Below are 9,792 nucleotides of genomic sequence, written 5' to 3'. Positions count from 1 at the left end.
GATATCTAATTTAGCTTATGAAAAGCCACCTTTAACAGGACTTCGACCTTGAAAATTTTGTCCAAGGTAAAAATTGTGGAATTGGAAACTCGTGTTTGGGGAGGTTTGCGCTCTACAAGTGTGGTGCTCTAGTTTGAAAAATGCTTCTTTTTTAAAATAAATGTGAAAGACTTGATTACATTCCTCTCGACCAAAGCAGAGTGTGTGACAACTCATTTAGGCTATTTGTCACAAGCACATTTTGTATTTTAATGTAAGTATGATAACCGCAATTTTATGCTTATATCATTTAATAACTGCTTATCTGCTTTGCATATTGCATACCTGCCAATATTTGAATTTACCAATGTGGGACACTCATGCATGGCTGCGAGCACCAAGGGCATGAAGCGTAACTAGGGGGATCCACGGGCATGCCAGGACCCACAAAAATGCTGTACTAATGGGCGTCCCGCCCAACGCGGGACGGTTGGCAGCGCTGATATTATTTGGAATCCAGTCTGAAATGAGAAATTTGGCCAACCTTCAAGAACATTAGTCATATTAAAACACTGTAGGCTGTCAAGCCTGTGAATGTGCTATGCACCTTTGACAATTCAATTTATTTATACAGCATTTAATTATATTAATTTAAACAATGCCTCGAATCACAACATGTCGCTCCCCAGGGTGCTTCACATGAGTGAGGTCTAATGTTACCCACCACCAGAGCAAGCACATGAGCAACAGTGGTAAGGAAAAACTCCATCCACTTATTGATTACAGGAAAAAACCTCAAGCAGACAAGACCACCAGAGCAAGAATTTTAGCTGAGGAAGCTTCTGCGATTTGAAGCGAAACGTCCTCGCATCAAGCAACCCAGTCCAGTCGAAGATTCAAGCTTCTCTACTATGGAAACCACCTGGACAACTGAGAGTCTACACAGAAACATTATGACGAGATGTTACATCTATAATAAACTTTACAGATACATTATATAACTCATAAGAAGGAATGAAAATGCAGCTGTTTAACCAAATCATTACGAGGTCTATTAGAAAAGTATCCGACCTTATTTTTTTTTTCAAAAACCATATGGACTTGAATCGTGTGATTGCATCAGACAAGCTTGAACCCTCGTGCGCATGCGTGAGTTTTTCCACGCCTGTCAGTTGCGTCATTCGCCTGTGAGCAGGCTTTGAGTGAGGAGTGGTCCACCCCCTCGGCGGATTTTCATTGTCAGGAAATGGTGGAATGATTTGGGCTTTTTTTCCATCAGAATTTTTTCAGAAACTGTTAGAGACTGGCAGCTGGAAACCATTCGAAAAATTTATCTGGCTTTTGGTGAAAATTTTACGGGCTTCACAGAGAATAAGGACTGTTACTACAGCTTTAAGGACGGCTTTAAGGACGCTCGGCGCGCCGTGCTCCGTGCTGCCATCAAGAGCCACAAACCACTGGATCATTTCTAAACGGATGGCTCTGTGGAGCTGGACCGTCGTGTGCACTTTCTCTGTTATCACAAGAGCTGGACATCAACCATTTTCTGGCAGATTTCACTTTTAACAAGAGATTTTGTCATGAAAAGCCGAGCGGAGGCTTCGGCGTCACGACCGATTTGCTGATGGAGCGAGACAAAACCACCTGTGTTTTGGTCTCACAGGACGGCTTTGAGATGGCGTTCAGACAGCTGTCGGTGGTTTTTCCATCGAGTGATTATCCGAGAAATTGTGGATGTGCCTGGACATGCCAGAACATGTCCCGTGAGGCTCCATCACAGCGTTGCTGTGTGCCATGCGGCACCGCCGCGATGCACGAAGCCTCCGCTCCTCTTTCCATGACAAAAACTCCTGTAACAGTGGAATGTGCCGTTCATTTCCAAACTGGACGCTGTGTTTTATCCGGGACGTCGTCTGACTAGCACAGGAATTGTGAAAAGACGTGGACATCAGCACTTTTTTGGCACATTGAGACAGACGTGTGGAGGAATTCCTCACATCGCGGCGGTGCCGCATTGGCACAAAGCAACGCCGTGATGCAGCCTCACGGGACATGTTCTCGCATGTCCAGGCACATCCACAATTTCTCGGATAATCACTCGATGGAAAAACCACCGACAGCTGTCTGAACGCCATCTCAAAGCCGTCCTGTGAGACCAAAACGGAGGTGGTTTGTCCGCTCCAGTAATGAATCCCTCGTGACGCGCGAAGCCTTCCGCTTGGCTTTCCATGACAAAATCTCTTGTTAAAAGTGAAATCTGCCGGAAAATGGTTGATTTCCAGCTCATGTGATAACCAGAGAAAGTGCACACGACGGTCCCGGTTCCACAGAGCCATCCGTTAGAAATGATCCGGTGGTTTTGTGGCTCTCGATGGCGGCACGGAGCGCGGCGCGCCAAGAGTCCTTAAAGCCGTCCTTAAAGCTGTCCTTAAAGCTGTCCTTAAAGCTGTAGTAACAGTCCTTATTCTCTGTGAAGCCCGTAAAATTTTCACCGAAAGCCAGATAAATTTTTCGAATGGTTTCCAGCTGCCAGTCTCTAAGTTTCTGAAAAAATTCTGATGGAAAAAAAGCCCAAATCATTCCGCCATTTCCTGACAATGAAAATCCGCCGAGGGGGTGGACCACTCCTCACTCAAAGCCTGCTCACAGGCGAATGACGCAACCGACAGGCGTGGAAAAACTCACGCATGTGCACGAGGGTTCAAGCTTGTCTGACGCAATCACACGTGATTCAAATCCATATGGTTTTTGAAAAAAAAAAATAGTAAGGTCGGATACTTTTCTAATAGACCTCATATATATATTATCAATAATTACCTTTGAGATAAGATTCCAAATGCATTCTCTACTGCACGATGCGCACGAGACAACCTGTAACTGTAGATATTTTCTCTGTGATTCTGAGAGCGATGAGAGATGGTTTCTTCAGCCAAGTTCTGAGAGCAAATGCGGCATTGGCTATGAAATGATTATTTTATATAGTGTGGCATGAAGCAACGAATTGCACAGCAGTGCGGAAAATCAAATTTGTGCAAGTGTTCAGGTGCATGAAAAACACGCTTCCATGAAATTGGCGCACAGTGGCAATCGAACAGGGATGGGCATGCAACCCACAACAGTCAGATTATTATAAGATACCTCAAGTTCCTTGAAAAACATTTAGCTCAGACCATTGCCTCACAATGGTGCAAGTCACTGTGATAATGTAAAATCGTTCAAATTCACGAGCTCCTGTATGTCGTGGGCCCCAGTGCCATGACACGTGCTGCACTGTCTATCCCTACGCCACTGGTTGCAACAAAGTTAATATCCATTATGTGGAACACTTTCATTTTTCTCCCGGGGGTGTCTGGTGATGCACAATAATAGTGTGTTTAAATGGCATGTTTATTTATTAAAACAGTATTTATTATTTAAAACATTACAACAAACAAATGTGAAAAATACAACAACATACAGAGGACATCTAACTTAAGCTAATCTGCAGTCATTTTCTCGAACAGGATTTTACATACAATAAAAAAATGACACATTTGGATGGGACGCCAGTCCCATCACAGGTTACATTGTACTTCCACACTCAAGGATGGTACCCATTTACAGCAGGGTGAACTGAGACAATGCAGATGAAGTGTCTTGTTCAAGGACAGACAGTGCAACCAGGAAGTGAACCCAGGTCTGTGTCTCGGTAGTTCACCTCTTTATCCCACTGAGTTACCTGCTCAGTACCAAGCACAAATGGACAACAACAAATGGCTTTATATGAATATATACATGCTTTCATTTCTGACAGCTTTGTCTATGATGATGGTGTCCAGATGACGCACAGTATGGGGCAAATTAGATGTTTGGGATAAATTATTAAAATTGATAAAAAAAAAAAAAAATGCTGGCATTATTGTTTAAAAACAATGTGAAGTTACAGAGCATCTGGAAAGTATTCACAGTGCTTCACTTTGTCCACATTTTGTTATGTTACAGCCTTTTCCCAAAATGGAGTAAATTCTTTTTCCCCCTCAAAATTCTACACACAACACCCCATGATGACAACATGAAAAAGGTTTTTTGGAAATTTTTGTACATTTATTAAAAATTAAAAGCAAAAAAAAAAAAAAAAAAAAAAAAAAAATCACATGTACATTAGTATTCACACCCTTTGCTCAATACTATGTTGATGCACCTTTGGCAGCAATTACAGCCTCGAGTCTTCTTGAATATGATGCCACAAGCTTGGTGCACCTATCCCATTCCTCTTTGCAGCCCCTCTCAAGCTCCATCATGTTAGATGGTGAGCGTCAGTGCACAGCCATTTTCAGATGTCTCAAGAGATGTTCAATTGGATTCAGTCAACCCAGAAGAAGTTATAGGTTATGTGACTATGACTGGAGAAATTGTGCACAGTGCAAGCTTTGCATTTTGGTGAAAGAATATCCTTCTCTGCTCTATTCCACTGTGAAGCTAAGAGTGGTGATGCAAAATGCAAAATTTGCACTGTGTATGGGAGTATGTAAACCTTTGATGAGGGTCATTTGGGTAGTTTCTGTTGTCATTGGGGCAACTGTTTGTTGTGATTTGGCGCTATATAAATAAAATTGATTGATTGATTGATTGATTGTGATTTAAACAGAGTGAACACACTTGTCTGACAATAAATGGCTTCACCCAACCTATAACCATGAGTGCAAAAAAGTTTTTGTGTTATCATTCATATTCTTTGAAAAATAGCCACAAATCTCAAAATTCTGCCAGGGTATGCAAATGTTTGAGCACAACTCTATGTGCATATGGTTTTTACATTGTTTTTTTTAATTTTTAATAAATTTTGCAAAAATCTCAAAAAACATTTTTCACATTGTCATTATGGGGTATTGTGTGTAGAATTTTGAGGAAAAAAATAATTTCATCTACTTTGGAATAACGGTGTAACATAACAAAATGTAGAAAAAGTGAAGTGCTGTGAATAGTTTGCAGACGTACGGTATATTTAGTTGGGGAATGCTGTTGGGAAATGCTCACTCATCAATTTCATGCGTCTTTTAATATTTGGGGTAGAGCACTCTCTGAATCTGTCCATCAGCCTTATGACGGTCAAGCCACTTTCCGCACTGAAAGATGGTGGTGACTGAGTTGGCGGTGTTGGTCACTTCGACACACTCCAAGTACCACCCACTGTTGGGGCCACTGCCACTGTGCTCCACTTTGACCCTCAGCAGCTCCCCGAGGTCCAGCAACTCCAGAACAAAGCAGTCGGTCCGCCCTCGTTCGAAAAGGTTGCGAAACTTCTGCTGCAGATGACGCTTGCCCGAGTCACCGTTGACACCATAAATGGTAATGAAAACGTTTGCATCTGTGCCTGCTCCTTTAACATCCCCAGTGATGACGATGATTTCATATTTGACAGGGACCAACTTGCGGACTTTGCTTGCGAAGCTCTCGATGGACTTGTAGCACTCAAAAGTCTGGAACTGGTCCTTTTTGGCTGTTAAGGGAATTTCTGCATCACAGTGAAAGAAATACCTAAACAAAAGGGAAGAATGGTGTCACAGGAACATCATTTCATATGATTTAATATTAAAAGGTTGTACAAGAACCAGCTCACTTGTTTCCCAATTCTTTTTCTGTCACCGCCACCTCCATTACATGCCAGAAAACTCCACTTTTTGCCTTCTTGCCATCTTTAGTAATGTGGCCGAGACAGATGCCAGCAATTTCCCCGACGTGCTTGGAAGAAAACTCAAATGTGTCCGTGGCACCGCTGTGGAAGGACAAATGTTAGTACCAGCAGCAGTTTGTGCAGGATTACATTTTAGTGAGCTGTTAAATTCACTGGGCTGCCAGAGAGTTTTTATGTTGTCTCTCAGGAGATTAACTCTCCTGAGAGGAGAGACCATAAGAAGTTACAAGATAAAAGAGGGTAGAAAACAAAACATGGGGGATTATGTCAGGCCACATAACAGGTTTTGCTGAAGTGACATCTCTTTGAAGACATACCACAAGAACTTCTTTTTCTTATTCTCAAGAACAAACTCCTTGGAACGGGCTTTCCTTCCTTCTAAAACAATCCAGGCATTCTCTGTGGTTGAAGCGTCCTCTGTGTTAGCAGTTGTCGTGGCAATTTCATATTCTGTAGCAATGCAAAAGAGAGAATGTAGTCCTACGACCCATTTCACAGCTAGCAAAGGTTAGCTGCAGGGAGGTCATTAGCGGATTAGCTTTTCAGCTAACTGAAAACAATTAGTGCACCAATTACCTTCCACTAAACTCAAGTCAGCTAACATAAAAAAAAAAATTTAACAGTCAAAAACTTTTGTAAACTCTAAAATCATACATTTGCTCCTGTTGAGCTTATACACTAATGCAGTGAGCAAAATCGACACATTATGCAAAGTCAACAAGCACAAGGAGAGGTAAAGCACGCAGGAGGTAAAGCCAGAGTAAATTAAATTAATTAGATTGTTAAAATTATTTGTTATGTGCATTTTTATTTCTTATACATTTCATATGGCCTGTACTGTGAATAAATTGAATGTTGTAAACTACTGTTGATTTCATTATTCATGTATTATATTTTAGCTTATGAAAAGCCACTTCTAACAGGAGTTCGACCTTGAAATTTTTTTTTTCAAGATAAAAATTTGTGGAATTGGAAACTAGTTTTGGCAGAGATTTGTGCTCTACGAGTGCGGTGCTCTAATTTCAAGTTTATTTTTCAGGATTTCAAAGCCAACAAAACAAACAATAAAAAGCCCAAAATAAAAATCATGGTATCTTCGGTACGTAAATCTTGAAGCGGTTTGCCATTATCTCAGTAAGTTTTTAGTTAACATGAGAAGTTATCAAAGCTGACTTTTAGGTTAGCTGTGCCCACCACTGCACAATTGCAGACTTACTGGTTTTGTCACTGAGATCTATAGAGTCGTTGTTGGCACAGGCCAGCTCATGAATAATCTGTCCTCATCTTCATTCTTAGCCAACCAGCTGGTCGCATGGGAACCTAAAGGTCTCGTCCATGGTCTCATCTTTGACATCAATGTACTCTAGGGCCAACCTGCAGCAGGGCCTGTTGACAGTAAAAACAACAACCTCTAGTCCAGGTTTGTCACACATTGTCTTTTAAAAGCAGACTTGTTCAAATTCAATATCTAAAAATATAGTTTGCTCCCTCACACACACACACCACCCACCCACCCACGCACGCACGCACGCACGCACGCACACACGCACGCGCACACACACACACACACACACACACACACACACACACACACACAACACACACACACACACACACACACACACACACACACACACACAAATTCTTGCCATTTTTGAAATGTAAACTACGAATGTTCTGACAGTCATCCCTGCCAGCTGCAGCTCACCTTTGTTATCGTGCCACACTCGCACTTTGGACAGCTCGCCCAGGCTGAGCATGTCAGGGAATCGAAACACATCTTTCATCTTACGCTCAAACTTGTTCCTGTTGGTGCTCTCCTTCAGAGGCAGTGTCCCGCTGTCTCCAAACTCCCCAAATAGTATCACAAAACACATTGGCATCAGTGCCAGCACCTGAAATATGAGAGGCAGTCACTCATGAAAAGAGATCTTCAGATACTGTAGTGCTGCATGTTGTAGACTACTGTGGCAAACTAGAAAACCCATCACAACTCATACTGTACATAATAAGGAAGAGTCTCCATGTCACCCCTACGAAGTCGAAGTTTTGGCTTAGGTCATTAAAGGAGTACTCTGACATTTTTCAACCCAAACTCTATTTTTAGATGTTTGGGGGTCATCTTTTCACTTGGGACAAAAATGAACTTAATCAGTATAACACTGATTTAGAATGCAGTCACGGGTTAACTAGGTGCATAATGTAATGTCATGGGGCAAGTTAAAAGCATTCAAGTAAACCACTTCTTGTTGACGCTGATCATGCAGAAACGCCATTAAAAGTGGTTGCACGGAGATGGTCTCTACTGAGGTAAATGTGCATGTTTACCTTACCATTCTTTCATTCATTCACTTATCCGGGTCAGGGTCACAGTGGCAGTAGCCAAAGCAGTTCATCCCACAGTTCCCTATCCTCAGCCAAGTCCTCTGACATTTCCTCGGAGATCCTGAGGTGTTCTCATGCCAGTTTGAGAGTATAATCCCTCCAGTGTGTCCTGGGCCTTCTCCGGAGCCTCCTACCAGTTGGATGTATCTGGAAGACCTCTCTAGGGAGAGGACCAGAGGTATCCTTATCACATGCCCAAACATCTCAGCTGGGTCCTTTCCATGTGAAGAAGCAGCAGCTATACACTGAGTCTTTCCTGGATAGTCGAGTTTCTCACCCTGTCCCGGAGTTTAAGACCAGATACCCAATGGAGGAACCTCATTTCCACTGCTTGTACCCGTGATGTTGTTCTTTCAGTTATTACCCAAGTGAGGGTAAGAGTGAAAATCTACTTTCAAATTGAGTTTCGCCTTCTGACTTATCTATTTCTTCACCAACACAGTCTGGTGTCACCCACCAAACGGTCCTCCCTAAAAATTGGTCCGCCCTGCCTTCACAGCGCACGCATCATTTGGGACCACAGCAGCACGTCTGAGTCAGACTCTTTTCACCTAAAGCGATCAAAGGGAATAATGTGATTATCAACCATCACATGACAAATTAAAACTACTTAAATCATTCTAAAGTCAGTTTTAAGCAGAAATGAGTCTGTTTTAAACAGACAGTGAGCCAATAATTGGTGAATTGCTGCTGACACTCTGAAATGACGTAGGCGCTGCAGCACTTCAGAGTCAGACATGGCGCTCTGATCATTTTATGATGAAATAATGCTGAATTTACAACCCCAATTCCAATGAAGTTGGGACTTTGTGTAAAATGTAAATAAAAACAGAATACAATGATTTGCAAATCCTCTTCAACCTATATTCAATTGAATACAACACAAAGACAAGATATTTAATGTTCAAACTGATAAACTTTATTGTTTTTGTGCAAATATTTGCTCATTTTGAAATAGATGTCTGCAACACATTTCAAAAAAGCTGGGGCAGTGGTAAACATACCACTGTCCCACCTTTCCTTCTAACAACACTCACATTTGGGAACTGAGGAGTGTCATGACTGGGTATAAAAGGAGCATCCCCAAAAGGCTCAGCCATTCGCAAGCAATGATGGGGCGAGGATCACTACTTTGGTGGAGTTATATGTGGAAATAATTGTTGTACAAAAGCTTCAGATATCTGTCGCTGAGACAGATGATGACTGGAGTGCAGTTTGAAGCAGAAACGAGGTGATAATCAGTGAATTGCTGGTGATGCTCAGAAATGATGCCGTTGAGCTCGGAAATGATGCATGAGCAGTGAAAGCAGGGCGGACTGATTTTTTTTGGGGGGGGGGGGGGGACCGTTTGGTCAGCGGCATCAGTACAGTATCTGTAAAATGTCAGGCGCTGCCCCTGTCCATTTATTAATCTCATGCTACAACTTACTCCTACTCGTGAACAAGACCCTGAGACACTTAAACTAATCCACACGGGGCAATAACTCCTTGATGTCACTAAATATATACTTTTGAAGAAGGTCGATTATACAGTTAGCTGCCTATCTTAGCCTATCTTACCTTAGCCTCTTAGCCTAGCTGGCACTGCTGTCCACTGCAAGTTGATGAGGGGCTATGAGTTTAGCGAGTATAGTTGTATAATCATCTATAAAAGTTTATTGACATTCCCTCTGCCATTACATTATATAACTGATTAGCCCTTGATGGATTTGTGTTTTTGTCCCAGGTGAAAAGATGACCAAAACATCTAAAAA

The 9,792-nt window shown here is 42.1% G+C and overlaps 1 pseudogene; it reads right to left on the bottom strand.

The window, feature by feature from the left end:
- Window positions 1-4,995: 4,995 nt before the first annotated feature.
- The window catches only part of LOC117509968, a 101,360-nt pseudogene continuing 96,563 nt past the window's right edge, over window positions 4,996-9,792 (bottom strand).

The sequence above is a fragment of the Thalassophryne amazonica genome, chromosome 5 (assembly GCF_902500255.1).
Source record: "Thalassophryne amazonica chromosome 5, fThaAma1.1, whole genome shotgun sequence".
Taxonomy (NCBI): Eukaryota; Metazoa; Chordata; class Actinopteri; order Batrachoidiformes; family Batrachoididae; genus Thalassophryne; species Thalassophryne amazonica.
This window is presented reverse-complemented; position numbering and strand designations above follow the sequence as displayed.